General features: G+C 39.9%; 1 protein-coding gene across 1 annotated transcript in view; it reads left to right on the top strand.

Moving 5' to 3' along the window:
* Nucleotides 1–16,716, top strand: part of LOC124796116 — a 74,403-nt gene that overhangs the window by 49,584 nt on the left and 8,103 nt on the right. The window lies entirely within an intron of this gene.

Below are 16,716 nucleotides of genomic sequence, written 5' to 3'. Positions count from 1 at the left end.
TTCATTATTCTGTAGATTTGTGTGATGTATGCTTTCTTCCTATCACCAGGAACAGTTTTCTACTTAACTTGCTATTGCAGTGTCATGAGTGTATCTAATTCACTTGCAAATTCTATGCAATATGTTACAAGGACCTCACCAGGCAATGATGCACTGTAAGTTTTCTTGTGTTCAGCTTCATGTCATACCACTAGTACAGGTATTTCAACCACTAAACCTTGTAATACGACAGCAATTGATTAATGGAAACATGTCCTGATTCTTCTGAGAAGTCTCATTTTAGCCCATTTATGACAAACTTTTTTTCTTTAAGATTTTTTTTTTTTTTTAAAGATTCCCATGTCTTTGTCATCCAAAAACATTTTACATACAGAAACTTCTGCATTTTAAAAAAACAGTCTGTTTTTTAGTGTGTTCCACTTTTGAAACAACCTTCTCAGATGGGTATGTGTCTACATTTTCTTGGTTGTTCCGCTTTTGGAACAGCTGTCCTGATGGAGTGTTGTAAAAATAATCACAACATTTCACATACACAATGTTATCAAATTTACAAATAACTCCACAATATGAGCCCATCTATCAGTGTAATGTAGCACCTCCTCTGGTCTGGAAGCATGCACTGATTTGGTTGGGAAGGGCTTCATAAAGCCACTGCATCCTCTCCTGTGGCAAGCTGGCCCACAACTGCTGTAACTGGTCCATTATATCCTGAATACTGGCACTAGAATGGAGTTGACATCCAAGCAGGCCACAAACATGTTATAGCTGGGACAGAACTAGGAATCTTTATGGTCATAGAAGGGGATCTTGATGGTCATAGAAGTACCTCAACATCATTTGGACACTTTGTAGAGACACAGTCCATGTGTAGACAAACATTCTCCTGTTGAGACATGGCACCGCAATACTATGAGGTAAGATGAGGGCAGAGGATGTCTGTGATGTATCACTGTATCATCAGAGTTCCCTTATTAACCTCCAGCCATAACCAGAAGATGTACCTAATAACTACCCACAGCATGGCACCAGGAGTAAACTGCTGTGCTTCTCCCAGATCTTGCAGGAAAATGGGCCTCTCCTCCTGCCACCACCATTCTTGCTGATGTTGGTCATCTGGGTAGTGCTGAGCTGTGATCCATCATTGAACACAATGCAACACCATTCATCTACAGTCCATGCTTCCTAGTCATGGCACCATTCCAAATGCAGCTGTTCATGTTATTGTGTTAATGGCAGCCTATACATGGGACAGTAATTCACTAGTATGGCTGGTGCTAATCCCTGACCAATGGTGCGGGATGATGCAAAATGTTGAAGGAAACCCATTACTTGTTCTTGGAAGGCAGATGCAGATGTGAAGGTCTTATGATGTGCTTAGTGCACAATATGGCAATCCTCCCTTTGGTGGTCTGACATGGTCAATCAGAACCTTTACACCGAATATGCCTGTCCTCACTTTCCCATGCAGCCCAACATCAGGCTACTGTTACATCCAAAGGCCCAAAAACCCAGATATTGCACAATTCCACCAGCCTGCCTAATTGAGACCCACTGTGAGGCCCCTTTCACAAATGCTGGCTCACTCCAGTTTGCAGCATCTCTGTCCCCTTCACAGTGGTCATTTAACATCTGGCACTGTTAACACCCCTTATATATCCTACCAGGTAACAACACTACATGCAAACTATATTAATGCACTCCGGTGGTCATAACATTACTGTACAAATTAACAAACCTAAGACACATTTGTTGCTGGCAGTCTGGTAATCAGTCCAAAGACTGGTTCATTGCAGCTCTCCATTCTATCTACCCTGTGCAGGTCTCTTCATCTTTTCACAACATCGTGACCTTCATCCACTAGAACCTGTTCACTGCATTCCAGCCTTGGTCTCCCTCTTCAATTTTACCCTCCCCACCCCCACCCTCCCATTTGCTTCCATTACCAAATTGACAGTTTCTGGATGCCTTGGGATATGTCTTGTCAACAGATCCCTTCATTTAGTCAAGTTGTGCCATAAATTTCTTTTTCCCCAGTTCTGTTCAGTAGCTCCTCATTTGTTATTCGATCTACCCATCGAGAATTCAGCATTCTTCTATAGCAGTCCATTTCAAAAGCTTCTGTTCTCTTCTTGTCTGAACCGCTTACCATCAACCTGTCACTTCCCTACAAGAATACACTCTGGAAATCTTCAGAACAACTTTTGAATGCTTATACTGGTATTAGGTGTTAGCAAATTCCTCTTTTTCAGAAACTCATTTCTTGCTATAACCAGCCTACATTTTACATCCTCTCTACTTTATCAGTCACTTTGCTGCCCAAATAGCGTAATTCATTTACTTGTCTGAGTTTATCATTTCCTAATCAAATCTCCACAGCATCACCTGATTTAATTTGACTATATTCCTTGACCCTTATTTTACTTTTGTTGATATTTACCTTAAAGTCTGTCCATTCCATTCAACTGTTCTTCCGAGTGCCTTGCCACATCCAACAGAATTAAAGTGTAATTGGCAAACCTCAAAATTTTCATTTCTTCTCCTTGAAATTTAATTCCCTTTCCAAATTATTCTTAGTTTTCTTTTCTGCTTGCTCAAAGTACAGATTGAATAACATTGAGGGTAAGCTACAACCCTGTCTCAGTCCTTTCTGAGCTATGAGTTGTATAGTCAGTATTGCCTTCCATGTATCTACATTTCTGTGGAATCCAAACTGATCTTCCCCAAGGTCACCTTTTTCACTCTTTTTCCATCAAACATTTTTGATAATACTTTAGTGCATATTTATAAGTTATTTGCCCTGTGAATGCTAGATGATCCGAAGTTTCTTCCGTGCACTTTGGATTCCTTCTTTCACTTTTTATTCCATCTGAGGAGTTGCCAAGCATTCAGTACTGATGCATTTAAAGGAAATGTTGTTGCCAGTACCTCTTTTAACCTCTAATTTGTATTCTGTATTTGGTGATAATTTCATCTAGGTGATCCACACCACAAATGTATTATTTGTAAGGAGTGACACAATGTTGTTGTTGTGGTCTTCAGTCCTGAGACTGGTTTGATGCAGCTCTCCATGCTACTCTATCCTGTGCAAGCTTTTTCATCTCCCAGTACCTACTGCAACCTACATCCTTCTGAATCTGCTTAGTGTATTCATCTCTTGGTCTCCCTCTACGATTTTTACCCTCCACGCTGCCCTCCAATACTAAATTGGTGATCCCTTGATGCCTCAGAACATGTCCTACCAACCGATCCCTTCTTCTGGTCAAGTTGTGCCACAAACTTCTCTTCTCCCCAATCCTATTCAATACTTCCTCATTAGTTATGTGATCTACCCATCTAATCTTCAGCATTCTTCTGTAGCACCACATTTCGAAAGCTTCTATTCTCTTCTTGTCCAAACTATTTATCGTCCATGTTTCACTTCCATACATGGCTACACTCCATACGAATACTTTCAGAAATGACTTCCTGACACTTAAATCTATACTGGATGTTAACAAATTTCTCTTCTTCAGAAACGCTTTCCTTGCCATTGCCAGCCTACATTTTATATCCTCTCTACTTCGACCATCATCAGTTATTTTGCTCCCCAAATAGCAAAACTCCTTTACTACTTTAAGTGCCTCATTTCCTAATCTAATTCCCTCAGCATCACCCGAATTAATTAGACTACATTCCATTATCCTTGTTTTGCTTTTGTTGATGTTCATCTTATATCCTCCTTTCAAGACACTGTCCATTCCATTCAACTGCTCTTCCAAGTCCTTTGCTGTCTCTGACAGAATTACAATGTCATCGGCGAACCTCAAAGTTTTTATTTCTTCTCCATGAATTTTAATACCTACTCCGAATTTTTCTTTTGTTTCCTTTACTGCTTGCTCAATATACAGATTGAACAACATCGGGGAGAGGCTACAACCCTGTCTTACTCCCTTCCCAACCACTGCTTCCCTTTCATGTCCCTCGACTCTTATAACTGCCATCTGGTTTCTGTACAAATTGTAAATAGCCTTTCGCTCCCTGTATTTTACCCCTGCCACCTTTAGAATTTGAAAGAGAGTATTCCAGTCAACATTGTCAAAAGCTTTCTCTAAGTCTACAAATGCTAGAAACGTAGGTTTGCCTTTCCTTAATCTTTCTTCTAAGATAAGTCGTAAGGTCAGTATTGCCTCACGTGTTCCAGTGTTTCTACGGAATCCAAACTGATCTTCCCCGAGGTTGGCTTCTACTAGTTTTTCCATTCGTCTGTAAAGAATTCGTGTTAGTATTTTGCAGCTGTGACTTATTAAGCTGATAGTTCGGTAATTTTCACATCTGTCAACACCTGCTTTCTTTGGGATTGGAATTATTATATTCTTCTTGAAGTCTGAGGGTATTTCGCCTGTTTCATACATCTTGCTCACCAGATGGTAGAGTTTTGTCAGGACTGGCTCTCCCACGGCCGTCAGTAGTTCCAATGGAATATTGTCTACTCCGGGAGCCTTGTTTCGACTCAGATCTTTCAGTGCTCTGTCAAACTCTTCACGCAGTATCATATCTCCCATTTCATCTTCATCTACATCCTCTTCCATTTCCATAATATTGTCCTCAAGTACATCGCCCTTGTATAGACCCTCTATATACTCCTTCCACCTTTCTGCTTTCCCTTCTTTGCTTAGAACTGGGTTTCCATCTGAGCTCTTGATATTCATACAAGTCGTTCTCTTATCTCCAAAGGTCTCTTTAATTTTCCTGTAGGCGGTATCTATCTTACCCCTAGTGAGATAGGCCTCTACATCCTTACATTTGTCCTCTAGCCATCCCTGCTTAGCCATTTTGCACTTCCTGTCGATCTCATTTTTGAGACGTTTGTATTCCTTTTTGCCTGTTTCACTTACTGCATTTTTATATTTTCTCCTTTCATCAATTAAATTCAATATTTCTTCTGTTACCCAAGGATTTCTACTAGCCCTCGTCTTTTTACCTACTTGATCCTCTGCTGCCTTCACTACTTCATCCCTCAAAGCTACCCATTCTTCTTCTACTGTATTTATTTCCCCCATTCCTGTCAATTGCTCCCTTATGCTCTCCCTGAATCTCTGTACAACCTCTGGTTCTTTTAGTTTATCCAGGTCCCATCTTCTTAAATTCCCACCTTTTTGCAGTTTCTTCAGTTTTAATCTACAGGTCATAACCAATAGATTGTGGTCAGAGTCCACATCTGCCCCTGGAAATGTCTTACAATTTAAAACCTGGTTCCTAAATCTCTGTCTTACCATTATATAATCTATCTGATACCTTTTAGTATCTCCAGGGTTCTTCCATGTATACAACCTTCTTTCATGATTCTTAAACCAAGTGTTAGTTATGATTATGTTGTGCTCTGTGCAAAATTCGACCAGGCGGCTTCCTCTTTCATTTCTGTCCCCCAATCCATATTCACCTACTATGTTTCCTTCTCTCCCTTTTCCTACACTCGAATTCCAGTCACCCATGACTATTAAATTTTCGCCTCCCTTCACAATCTGAATAATTTCTTTTATTTCATCATACATTTCTTCAATTTCTTCGTCATCTGCAGAGCTAGTTGGCATATAAACTTGTACTACTGTAGTAGGCGTGGGCTTCGTATCTATCTTGGCCACAATAATGCGTTCACTATGCTGTTTGTAGTAGCTTACCCGCATTCCTATTTTCCTATTCATTATTAAACCTACTCCTGCATTACCCCTATTTGATTTTGTGTTTATAACCCTGTAGTCACCTGACCAGAAGTCTTGTTCCTCCTGCCACCGAACTTCACTAATTCCCACTATATCTAACTTCAACCTATCCATTTCCCTTTTTAAATTTTCTAACCTACCTGCCCGATTAAGGGATCTGACATTCCACGCTCCGATCCGTAGAACGCCAGTTTTCTTTCTCCTGATAACGACATCCTCTTGAGTAGTCCCCGCCCGGAGATCCGAATGGGGGACTATTTTACCTCCGGAATATTTTACCCAAGAGGACGCCATCATCATGTAATCATACAGTAAAGCTGCATGCCCTCGGGAAAAATTACGGCTGTAGTTTCCCCTTGCTTTCAGCCGTTCGCAGTACCAGCACAGCAAGGCCGTTTTGGTTATTGTTACAAGGCCAGATCAGTCAATCATCCAGACTGTTGCCCTTGCAGCTACTGAAAAGGCTGCTGCCCCTCTTCAGGAACCACACGTTTGTCTGGCCTCTCAACAGATACCCCTCCGTTGTGGTTGCACCCACGGTACGGCTATCTGTATCGCTGAGGCACGCAAGCCTCCCCACCAACGGCAAGGTCCATGGTTCATGGGGGGGAGGCACAATATGGGTGACACAATATGGGTGATTAATTTTTATTTTTCTCCTTAGCCATCTGCCCTATCTGAATTTATCTGCAGCTGCTACACCTCTCGGTGTGATGCAACAGTTACATCATTATTGCTATATACTGATCAGCCAGAACATCATAGCCACCTACTTATTATCAATATAAACCTGTCCAAGTGTATAGCAGCATCACCTGGCAAGGAATAACCACTAGTCAGAAACAAGGACAGAGCATGCAGTGTCGGTGAGTGTGCTGTCCATGTGTAGAATGAGGAAGGTGCATGATCCATCTGAGTGTAACCAAGGGCAGATTGTGATGGCCTGGAGGCTCAGCACAAGCATTTCAGAAACTGCATGACTTGTCATGTGTTTGAAGACTGCTGTGGTGTGTGTCTTCAACACATGGTGAAACCATATCCAGACATCGTGGGGTTGGGCGGTCGCCCCTCATTGCAAATGTCGAACATCGTAGGCTGAGCAGACTTGTAAAATAGGACAGGCAGAACTAACATCAGACTTCAATGCTGGGCAGTGTACAAGTGTGTCTGAACACACAGTGTACCGAACACTCCTAACAATCCGCAGCCAATGACCCATGACTGTGCCAATGTTAATACCACGACATCAAGAACTATGACTGAAATGCTCACTTGACTGTGGGCACTGGGTGTTGCATGGTCTGATGAATGCCGATGCCTTCTTCATCATGCCAATGGGAGGGTGCAAATCCATCATCTTCCAGGAGGACAGCTCCTTGACACCTGTACTGTGTAACAGAGACAAGGTGGCAGCAGCTCCATTATACTCTGCGGAACATTCACATGGGTATCCATAGGTCCAGTTGAGCTTGTGTAAGCCACCACAGTGGCCAAGGAGTATCATACACATGGTTGTAGACCATGTACACTCCTTCATGGCGATCATGTTTCCCGACGGCAATGGCATTGACCAAATAAATCTCAGGTGAACAGCCTGGTATGAGTGTGCGTAGGACACAATATTTCCGCAATCGACCATGTTGCCATCATCAGGTGTGCTGATGTTCCCCAGAGTATAATGGAGCTGCTGCCACCTTGTCTCTCCTACACAGCACATCAGCACACCTGATGATGGCAACGTGGTCGATTGCCGAAATATTGTGTCCTATGCACACTCATACCCGGCTGTTCACCCAAGATTTATTTCATCATAAAATACGCCTGGAGAAATTGAAGAATCACACGGCAATGGCATTTTTCAATGAGGTAATGCACCATGTCACAAGGCCTGGAGTGTGATGGGGTGGTTTGAGGAACACAGTGGCGAGTTCCAATTGATGTGCTGCCCCCCCCCCCCCCTCCCAACTCACCAGATCTGAAATCTGAACCCAACTGAGCACATCAGGGATGTCACTTGATGTGGTGTCAGAGTTCATAACCCCACCCCTTGGAATTTACGGGAATTAGGTGACTTGTGCATGCAGATATAGTGCCAACTCCTTCCAGTGAACTACCAAGGCTTCATTGCTTCCATGCCACAATGCATCACCACTAGTGGACATACCAGCTACTAGGTAAGGGGTCATAATGTACTGGCTGATCAGTGTATGTCACCAAAGTAATTCATTGGTTAGGATCAGTCAGTAATTCCTTGGATAGGATCAGTCAGTGATTCCTTGGTTAGGATCAGTCAGTAATTCCTTGGCTAGGATCAGTCACATGGCAGTAATAATGTCTCTCCTACACATTTGTTTGCTATCTTCCACTCATGGTACTGGTAGCATTATACCGTGAACTCTTTAGCTCTCCCAAAAAAGTAAAATATGTAAATAAGTAAAAAAAAAAAGGGATTACAAATGACTTTTTTCTTCCGGGCTGCTGTCAAGATATGTGACAACAGATCCTCCAACACCAAGTTATGACATATCATTACCAGCTCTCACACCTTGATGTGGAACAGACTGCACTAACTTTATAACCAGATCTATCTGGCTTACCATACCTTTGTTGTTTTGCTCCTTGTCTTCCCTAATATGCTACAATTTCCTCATCCACTGACAAATTTACATTCCTCTAACAAAATGTCATCCATTTTTCATTTAGTAATTGCTAGAAGGGCCATACTTAGAGAATTTATTGGTTGGATTCATGTTATTCTTGTCTGAAGTCTTAATGTTGCTCATAATTTGTATAAATATGTTTTGGGCCACAGATTAAAAATAGCCTTGTTCTCATAATCACCGTTCTTTTCTCAGTACGTCTCCAATCTAGGAATTTCTTCTGTTAACAGCACTCTTATTATTTGTTTTCTTCGTTCTGTGCTTCACGACAGAGAGTCTTGTGGAAGTATTATCAGTTTCCTCCAAATCATTATTTTGTACAAAGGGCTCACTATTAGCTTCAACCACCTTCTGTTACATCAAGGAAATTTCCTGCAGCAATTATTTTCACTTTGTTTCCAACTACACAATTGTGATTTTACCCTCTGATTCTGCTGAGAATTGTTTCCCAAAGATATGATCAATATTTTTCTCATCTGCATTGCTACTACCCTCACCTGAAACATCTCAATTTTATAGAGAGTTATAAAACTGTCTGTAATCAATAGGCAAGGATTCCTCTCTGTTATTGTGTTTTGTAGTTCATCCAAAGAATACCCAAAATCTACAAAAATTCTAAGAAACGCTATTGAGGCCACTGGTTTTGAGAGGAAAACAGATTTTATTGTGTTTGAATACAAAGATTTCTTCATCATTTTTTTCTAAGCCACACATACATTCAAATTAGTCACAAAATTGATGATGTTTACTCACATGTTTAAAGATACCTTATTTGCAGTGAAAAAATGTTCAGAAACAATGTGCTCTGGTACTTATATTGAATGTAAGAAAGGAGTAACTGCAGCTCTGTGTGACAGTGGCGCCAATACAAAACCATCATGCAAGAAGTTTTCCTTTCTTCACAATACATTTGTTAACGTGTTGTGAAAACTTCTTAAGTTTCTTAAAAATATGCAGCTATTTGATTTCAAGTTGTAGTTATTACAAGTTACCCAGCATTTCCCTACTATTAACCAAGCAAGTAGCAGTTAATGTGTGACTGTCCTTATTATCGTATTGGCTCAAATAATATCGTATTGGCCCTAAAACTTTGGCCAGAAAAAAGTGGGGTTGCCAATTATGTATGTGACTCTGGAAGTATAGGTAAATTTTGACATCATCAAAACTTCAGCAGTTATGCTCATTTCATAGTTCAAAATATCAGTAGTGTTTGAAAATTAATCATTGTGTATGAGGTAACATTGTAACTGTCTTCAGTAGTTGACATTTAATTTGGGTAGTGACAACTATTGTGCTAACAGTTCCATTATTTCACATGACAGGAGAGGCACAATTTTTGTCTAACTAAAGAGAAAAATTTAATCTTCACCAATGAGTTCTTCCATTGAGAGAAAATCATCAACAAACTATGGTGTTTGGCAAAGTTGTGATGCAAATTCAAAACTAACAGTTATTCATTCCACAAAAAGTACATTGAATAGAGAAGCTGCCAAAGACTGTGGTTTGGACAAATCTTACATGAAGCATTGGAAAATATGCTACTAACTGCCATTTCATCAATAAAATCCTACAGAGGCCCAAAAGTTTTCATTTGTATTGGAGAAAAGGAAAGATGGGATATCTGTCCTTCAAGTAATAATCCAGTTACAGGCCTTGAAAATTCCAAAGAACCTAAACATACAACAGACAGAGTTCCATGAGAGTATCAGTTGGAGCTGCAGATTAATGCCTAGAAGTGGCCTCTGTCTGGAGAAGTACTTCTCCAGCACAGAGACTGCAAGAAGATTTTACCAAGAAATTCACCAGCTTCCAGAACCATGTCACCCAAATGTGGCTGTTGCAGTCTTATCCTCTACACCAGATTTGCCAACAGACAAAACGTCGGTCTTTTGTGACATTATGAGCACTACAAAAGTGGACTATAAAAGTGTGAAAATTATCTCATCTCTCAGGTTTTCTCGTCATGGTGGGTTAATGGTATGCTGTTCCTGACAACAGAATTAAATGTAGACTGGCTAGCTACTGTTTATTCAAAAGTTTGGCATGCTGCCCAGTAAGAGAACTATAGTCTTATGTTTGAGCTGATTTCCTTTTTGTGCCACACAAGACCACTGGGAGGACAACATATTTTAAAAGAAGTGTGACCAAAATGCTGAGAGTGAGAGTGCTGGAAGAAATACTTGTAATGAAGTTAACAGTGGCATCAGTGAAGACTATAATTAGAGGCATGGTACCTCTTTGTAATTTATTTGCATTACAACATTAATCTATGGACCCTGTTATGAACTTCTTCTTTTTCTTTACTGTTTGTCCCCTGGTGGCAGGATCTGCTGAGTGGATTCACTTTGTCATTTCGTTTGATCATGAGCCATGTCTGAATGAAGAGTACAGCCTTCAGGTTAATGTGCAGAGTTTCGGCCTATCGCCATCTTCATTGTCTCTTGGCGCTCTTTTCCATGACTTCTGCTGTATACGCTGTCTTTGCAGTAGTATTATCCTCTGTGCACAGCACATGTCCAAATCATCGCAGACAGCTTCCTCACATCTTCTTCTGGCTTGGTGTAACCTCAAAAGATTTCCTGATAATGTCATACTAAATGTGATTCAGTTGAGTGATGCCACCTGTCCAGTTAAGCATCTTTGTCCTCATGCCCTCCAGTTATCATTCTGCCTCTTTTGTAGCTGACCAACAACAGTACCATATAGAGCAATGGGACAGATGACAGTCCAGTAGGTCTTTGACTTCAGGTGGTCCTTCATCTGGTGATTGCAGGTGATTCCTGTTGTCTTTTGTCACTTCATCCAGGCTGCCTGCATACTCATGTTGACCTTGTCTGTAAGTTGCCCATCACTAGAGATTGTAGAACCAAGATTTGTTGAGCTGCAGACCATATCATGCAAGTTGGTTGTTCCACTCTTGTTTTAGGCACTGGAAATCAGATTTGTTTCCCGCAGTCAACATGACATCATCAGCATGAAGAAGTGTCGATGGCAGTCTGTATGTGCAGGTCTGATGTGACAGTGTCCGTCACACGAATGAACAGCAGTGGTGATAAGGCGAAGCCTTAGAGGGCTCCTACTGTGGTGCAAAGGTCACTGCATGCTAGTGCAGCTGCTTGGACATAACTCCTTGGTTCAACATACAGAGGTCATTCCCAGTTAACAAGGTACTTTGGAATGCCATGTTCTTGAAGCACTAATCAGGTTAGAAAGCTTTTTGGAGGTCTAGAAAAGCGAGGTGCAGTGGCTTGTTTATTTCATGGTATTTTTCAACCAGCAGCCATGCAGCATAGATTGCATGAGTGACCAGTTTTTGTAAATAGGGTAAATAGATAGTATGGCAAATTTCTCCTCAGAATTGAGAGTGTGGCTTATGTTCAGAAGCAGTTTACATTAGGGCCATTATGGTATTTTCTTTGCTTTATACCTACTGTCATCAGGTGCTGTTTGTTCAGAAGGTTCCTGACATTACTTTAACCTCTACTACCGCAACCTATTCTACTATGTAATTGTTTTTGTAGAGCTGGATGGGCTAATGAAAGCTGGTCGGTGTCCCCAGTTAACTGACAAGCAAATTGAGGTTTCTGATTAGTTTACTCTCTTTGGATGTCTCTTCAGCTTGCTTGTTGCTTTTTCTTAAATAGATTCCTGGCATTACTTTTATCTCTGATACCATAACCAATTATGCTACATACTTTTTTTTTTACATGAGCTAATTAAAACTGGCCAGTCCCCCCAGTTAACTAACTGACAAGTAAGTTGGAGTTTCTGACTAGTGTACTCTGTTTGGCTGTCCCAAGGACTTGCTTGTTGCAACTGGTTGCAGAGTTGCCAACTTATGCTGTCCAAATGAGTAATTTGAGCTCTGTTGGATGATGCTATGAAAAAATGGAGAGCTCACTTGCAAAACATGCCACATAGAGAATCATTTTCTCTGTAACACTATTGCATTTGTAATATGGAAATAAATTATATTCAGTTACATCTAGCTGGTTGCCTTGGTGGCTTATTTAGTAAATCACAGACTATGAATCTGAAGGTCTGGATCCTAAGATTTTTTTCAATTCCTTATCACTTTTTTCACCTCAAGCAATAGTTTTAGGGTGGATGATGACAATACCTTCTTATGACAAAATGAAGAGCAGATGTTTAACAGATGTTTCACAAGGCTAAGAACTATTCTGTTTTCATTTATATTTATAACTCCACTCCCCTTTTCCCCCTTTCTGTGTGGACATGCCAATTAATTATAATTCACTGCAATTTTAGTGACAGTAAAATGTTCTCTTTTAATATGCTTTGCCAGGGTTAGCAGTTGTTTTTCTTATTACACAGAAAACCATGTATTGAATTCTCCTCAATTTATCTTTCTGCTTTCCACATGAGAACTACCATACCCTTTTAATATTCTCATCTCCTGAAGAGTATGCAGCATATTTTCTAGTGGTTAGCATCACTGCCTCTAGATTGGGGGGAGGGGGGGGGGCTGGTCAGAGATTTTCTTCACTCGAGGATGTTTGCGTTGTTGTAATAATTTCATCTTGTCTCCATCACAAGGACCTGTAAATTGTTAAGTGGTGTCAAATAGAAAGACTTGCACCAGTCAACTGAAAAACCCTAGAGGGGTCATCTGTGCAGTAATACCATATCATCATTCCATTTCCATATGATTATTTCATTTCATGCCTTTAGAAAACAAAGTACACTTACATCCTAAAAACCAAGAGAGTTTAATATATAATTTTCTTCTGAAGAATTTGGCTATTTTTGGTCCCATGCAATTGAAATGTAGCAGCATATTTGAGACAATTTTTCCCCTGCATGTCTAATCCCTCTGGAGCACATTTAAACACAATAATTTCTGAAGATTTTTGTATCCAAATGTTTAAAAACTTCGAACGGAAACAGAAGATTCTTAGCTCAGTCCACCTAGTTCAGCTTCCCATGCTTCCTATCCATGGGTTCAAATGCCATGAGTGAAACTATGGGAAACCTCCACATTTATAAAATATGCCTCATGACTTACTGTAGAATGTCAGTTAACCTTTAATCACATTGCCTGTATGTGTCCTTTACTTGCCTTAAATGATTTTAGCTTCTGGCTGTGAAATGAGGCAACCTTCTCTCAATCCCGTTTAGGATATATAGATTTTTCCGCATGTTTTTGTAACTTCTTGTCCTTGGTGAACATTATTGGCACATTAATCACTGCTCCCAACTACTACATCTAGATCCACATAGAAGTTAGCTACATTCTTTTCCAACAAATCTGACATATCTCGTCTTTGAGTGGGTTTCTGAACTATCTATTATTAGTAGTTTTCTGAGAAAGCTTTTAGAGGTTTTTCTCAGACATTTTTGCAGAAGTTGTCACTTAAGATATTGTAATTTGTGGGGATGGTTGAAATTTCCTCATATTATCATGGTATGACATAAGAATGCATACAACATGGGACTGGGGGTTTCTCCTGAAGGTGTACTGGCACTAGGTAGAAGGACCACTTGTAGTCTACCATTGGTAGTTAATCTTTCTCAAACCACTTTGCATGGAGACTTAATTTTGAAGCTATATGATCAAAGTATTATTCACTGCTACCAGTTATGTTCTACACCATCAAGTCTTTTCTTTTGGTCAACACATAGGTTTCTTCTGTCTGTGAGTCTGCTAACTTTTGATGTAAAGTATTTAGATTATTATTAGGGCCTTGCTGCTTTTCAGCTGATTGTATCCCAAATAGTTTTACAGTTAATTGCTAAAGACAACCTTAATGTGGAGTAATGAATATCATTTTTCCTTCTGGTATTTTAATTATATACATCTAAATCTACATCTATACTCTGGAAACCACAGTGAAGGGCATGGCAAAGAGAACGTCCCATTGTACCAGTTATTTGGGTTTCTTCCCATTCCATTCACATGTTGAGTGCAGGAAGAATGATTTGTTTAAATATCTAATCTTAACTTCATGATCCCTACCTACCTGAGTAATATGAAGGGAGTTGTAGTATATTGCTAGACTCATAATTTAAAGCCGATCCTTGAAGCTTTGTAAGTAGATGTTCTCAGAATAGTTTACATCTATCTTCAAGAGTCTGCCAGTTTAGTTTATACAGCATCTGTTTGACACCCATGGGCAAAACAAACTTGTGATCATTCATGCTGTTATTCTCTGTATACATTCAATATCCCCTACAAGTCCTATTTGGTACATGTCCCGCACACTTGATCAGTATTCCAGAATGGTCACATGAGCGATTTCTTAGCTATCTCCTTTGTAGACTGATTGCATTTTCCCATCATTCTACCAATAAACTGAAGGTTATCACATGTCTTACCCAAGACCGAACGTATGTAATCCTTTCCTGTCATATCCTGACAAACTGTTACACCCAGGTATATGTAGGAGTTGGCCAGTTCCAACTTTGATCCATTGATATTATAGTCATAGAATACTATGTTTGTTCAGTTTGTGAAGTGCACAGTTTTACTTTTCTGAACAATTTAATCATATTGCCAATCTTTGTGCCACTTTGAAATCTTATCAAGATCTGATTGAATATTTATGCAGCTTCTTTCAGTCAGTATTTCACTATAGATAACCATATTATCTGCAAAAATTCTGGGGTTACTATTGATAGTTTCTGCAAATTCATTAATGTACAACATGAACAGCAATAGTCCCAATAGCCTTTCGTGAGGCACACCCGAAGTTACTTCAGCATCTGATGATGACTCTCCATCCAACATAACGCATTATGTCCTTCCTATCAAAAAATCATCAATCCAATCACAAATTTAATTGATACCCCACATGACCATGCTTTTGACAATGAGCGCAGATGTGGTACTGAGTCAAACGCTTTTTGGAAATCAAGAAATACTGCATCGAGCTGACTGCCTTGATCCAAGGTTTTCAGTATGTAGTGATAAAAGTGTGAGTTGGGTTTCACATGACTGATGTTTTCAGAGTCCATGCTGGTTGGCATGGAGGTAATCATTCTGTTCGAGGTACCTGATTGGGATTGAGCACAGAATATGTTCTAAGATTCTACAACAGATTGATGCCAGGGATATTGGATGGTAGTTTTGTGGGCCACTTCTACCACCCTTGTGGTAAATGGATTTGACAAGTGATTTTTACCAACTCCTGGACGAGGGTATTTGTTTGTGGAATCTATGAAATAAATTCATTGTTGAATCGAAGTTTCCCTTTTTAAAGGAATGTTTGAAAACGAGAGTTAAGCATTTCAACTTTTGCTGTGGGACCCACAATTTCAAATCCTGTCTCATTTGTGAGTGAGTGTGTAATGTAACAGCTCGTTTTTCAGAAGATTTTGACGTTAATTTGGATAGCTTGATGAATTATCAAGTCGTTGGGTATGACCCATATACCTAATTTCACCTTTTGAACTATGCAATGTGATTTTCAACAACTTCTTGCCAAAGTACTGGCTAATGTTGCTACATCCATCCTTTGGAAGGAACATGTATCATTAATTAATTTTGTTGCAGTTAGGATTTTTAATTTACAAAATGTTTGATAACAAAAGGGGCATCAAATATACTGTATTTTATAATGTTAGAAACATATAACAACTGTCTGTCATACTGTCAACTTGCTGTTCTGTTGTTTAACATAACAGCATCTAATTACTTCCTAATTACTGTAATTCACTATACAAAACTAGTGGACAGTGTAAACAAAGCATTTATTTGTTGTTGTTGTTGTTGTTGTGGTCTTCAGTCCTGAGACTGGTTTGATGCAGCTCTCCATGCTAATCTATCCTGTGCAAGCTCCTTCATCTCCCAGTACCTACTGCAACCTACATCCTACTGAATCTGCTTAGTGTATTCATCTCTTGGTCTCCCTCTACGATTTTTACCCTCCACGCTGCCCTCCAATGCTAAATTTGTGATCCCTTGATGCCTCAGGACATGTCCAACCAACCGATCCCTTCTTCTAGTCAAGTTGTGCCACAAACTTCTCTTCTCCCCAATCCTATTCTATACCTCCTCATTAGTTACGTGGTCTACCCACCTAATCTTCAACATTTTTCTGTAGCACCACATTTCGAAAGCTTCTATTCTCTTCTTGTCCAAACTATTTATTGTCCATGTTTCACTTCCATACATGGCTACACTCCATACAAATACTTTCAGAAACGACTTCCTGACACTTAAATCTATACTCAATGTTAACAAATTTCTCTTCTTCAGAAACGCTTTCCTTGCCATTGCCAGTCTACATTTTACATACTCACTACTTCGACCATCATCAGTTATTTTGCTCCCCAAATAGCAAAACTCCTTTGCTACTTTAAGTGTCTCATTTCCTAATCTAATTCCCTCAGCATCA

Source organism: Schistocerca piceifrons, chromosome 4, assembly GCF_021461385.2.
Source record: "Schistocerca piceifrons isolate TAMUIC-IGC-003096 chromosome 4, iqSchPice1.1, whole genome shotgun sequence".
Classification (NCBI taxonomy): domain Eukaryota; kingdom Metazoa; phylum Arthropoda; class Insecta; order Orthoptera; family Acrididae; genus Schistocerca; species Schistocerca piceifrons.
The sequence above is the reverse complement of the archived record's forward strand: the minus strand, read 5'-3'. Positions and strand labels throughout refer to the sequence as shown.